Source organism: Photinus pyralis, unplaced genomic scaffold (assembly GCF_008802855.1).
Source record: "Photinus pyralis isolate 1611_PpyrPB1 unplaced genomic scaffold, Ppyr1.3 Ppyr1.4_LG3b, whole genome shotgun sequence".
Lineage (NCBI taxonomy): Eukaryota > Metazoa > Arthropoda > Insecta > Coleoptera > Lampyridae > Photinus > Photinus pyralis.
The window spans coordinates 19,264,943-19,267,858 of NW_022170510.1; the positions used below are offsets into that span (position 1 = coordinate 19,264,943).

Here is a 2,916-nt window from a genome sequence, read left to right on the forward strand (position 1 = left end):
CCAAGAATAGCAGTGGAACTTGTTTTTTCGAATTTTCAAAAACTAATTACATATTCTTGATTTTCATGTTCAAAAACCCCCAGATACCAAACTTCGTCGAAATCAGAATTTTTCGCACACTTATTTAGGGGTGCGCCCTTTCGTGGTAGGAATTTTGAAAAATTTTTTGCAAAATCGGAAACCGAATCGAAAACTTATTCAAAGACGTACCACCAGTCTTTCTCACTCTTATGGTTGCTGAGAAAAAATTTAAAGAAGTCATGCAAATATCACCTTTTTTTTGCAGGTCGCTCCCCAACGAAACACGTTGGACTCTCGGTTTATTTGGAAAAAGTGCTTGTTTTGATCCCCTCTAGCTCCCAATTTTTTTTACATAGCTATATGTAACACCCTGTATTTCTAGATAAACCTACAAATTACCTTTACGGAGCCCAAAAATATCATTTGTGATAGCAAAATATAAAAAACAACAAACAGACATCTGGGTAAACAAATAACAAGGGCAGTGGAATTCTAACTGGAATGACTATCATAAAGTATGTACGTGTAATCATTGAATAAATAATTTTTTATTCAATGGTGTAATCCAGCAGTCAGCAACACCAAATTCTGCCCATTATAAAGTTTGATGAAAGGTTTGCCATTAATTAAAAAAAGAATGCTTGTTTGTATCTTGCATGCGCTCCTAAAAGAGGCGGGTTGCTGATATTTTGGTAACTTGCCCAGGCCCACATTTTGAGTCTGTCATCTGTAAGTGGCCGACGACAGCTTTATGACAAGTTTCGTTAAAATGTGACTGAAGTAGGTAGCGTTGGACATACTCGCTCCTTCAACGTAATTAACTGTCAGATACGTTTCAGTACCTAATTTAACCAAATGGTCCTAAAATGATCTTCTAATGCCACAAAACTACGTCGATTAATTCCTAATTTATGAACATTTGTAATATTCCTAGAAAGATATTTATTTAATCAAGTTAGTCAACTATAAAATACATTTACTTTTTATTACGATAATAAAGTACAGAATTAATGTTTTAAGATAAATGCTACTATATTACGTTGGTGAGGTTGGCTTTATACCTATTCATTTTTTAAACCTAATTATAAGCTGTAAATTATGTTGGAGGCGAATGTACGTTTTAAAAAAAATTGAAAACTTGTTGGTTTATAGGCGCGCCGCCCTTTGTAGTTTGTGTATAGTAGCTTCGTCATGAGCTAAGATAAACACTACCTTTAGACTGTCCATCAAAGGTTTCTCTTTGCCTTGGGTTTTAAATGGCGCCTCTAACAAAGACGATCCTGTCTAATGGTTTTCAACCTCCCACTGCGTTTCATTTTATCTACCTGCAGGTATTTGACGTTTGCAAGTAACATTATGTCCATGTGTAAGGATAGTACAACGTAGACTAATTGTTTAATTACACTTTGAGAACAACGATCGATAAATTTTGGTTATAAATAATGTGGGGTTTGGCTGCAGTTTAATTACAACTTTTAAGGGAGAAATAAACGAATACGTCGCAGGAAATTAGCAAACGACGCGGCTCGCTTTACCTTTTTATAATACCTACACCTCCAGCAAGGCATTAACATGTTGTCAAACCACCCAGGCGGCTCCAGTCGGGATAAAATACACAGAAGGATCTTTTCGACATTATTAGCTGCAATTTGAACCTGGAAAAGGAGATTACTGAAAAGGTGTATTTTACCGTCAAAAACCTGCGATTAATCTTACCCCAAATCCATTATTATTCTTTTTAGAGTCCATTCATTTTTAATACATATCATTACTATCTATTCAATATTTTGGCAGTTAATTTTATAGGGCGCCAGCGTTTTTATCTCCCAAACGATTTTCCATTTTTACCAATTCCATACTAAATTATAAGATTTATGTCCATTTTGAAGTTTAACAAGTTATTAATACTCACGTAAATCAGCAAGTAGCGTAACTATAAATATTTATGTAGGAAATGAAAAATTCGTTTTCATTAAAAATCAACTTTCAAATATTTCAGTCATAAATAAATATAACTGCACGACCTTATTTTATATTCTGAAATTTTATTGGTTTATATTATCCTGCAAAGTAAGTAATTAAGACTTTCTCTGACAAGTTCGTGAATAATTTTAGTATAAAAAAAAATTTATGACTGGTGACATTTAAACCCAGCTCAATTATGGTTAACTACCAATAATTTATGATATAATTCCGCTTCTCTTATGGGAAAGAATAAATGAACCTCGTACGCAATTGCTAAAATGAATAAATATTACGATAGTTTCATAATTATTGCTTCACTAATTAATTTAAATGCTGGATTGGAAAACGAAATTTATATACGAATGAATATGCAAGTACCCATTCAAAGCCGAAACATTTCGTACTAAATTAATCGTGTGACTTTTTTGCAATAATTGATTCAATTTCTAAAAAGCGGCTTCCTTTCATGTCTCGGCATATGCAGCATCGATGTTGAAATTTATAGGTTACCACAGAGTGGGTATAAAGGAAAAAACAATTCGCAAAAACACGAATAGATAATATACGGTTGTTTCTCGATGACAGCTTTCTGATACTGTTGATCCGAAACATTTCGGCAATACAAATATGTTTAGATCCTTGTTTCTACATCTGCAACCTAACGATCACTTCATAGATTTTGAAGAAAATCGTTATTAATTTATTAATTTCGGCCGAAAAACGTTAGAACGCATTGAATCGATTCGTACGAATGGTATTTCATACGCTTTTAATAGGTAACCATGTACGTTTTGTACCTTTTCTACCTTGAGAATCTTAACTTTGGCACCTGCAATTTTAATCGCGTTTAATAAAAATGGCATTACAACATTGCAAGGCATATATAATGTCGCACAAAAAACTCTGCGAGTAAGTAACGTAATTATCGTG

General features: G+C 33.4%; 1 long non-coding RNA gene across 1 annotated transcript; it reads right to left on the minus strand.

The window, feature by feature from the left end:
• Window positions 1-1,070: 1,070 nt before the first annotated feature.
• Window positions 1,071-2,005, minus strand: LOC116166508. The gene is made up of 3 exons (XR_004144330.1): window positions 1,934-2,005; window positions 1,738-1,879; window positions 1,071-1,676 (listed from the first exon to the last, which is right to left on the minus strand). It is a non-coding gene; the product is annotated as an uncharacterized LOC116166508 (long non-coding RNA).
• Window positions 2,006-2,916: the final 911 nt, after the last annotated feature.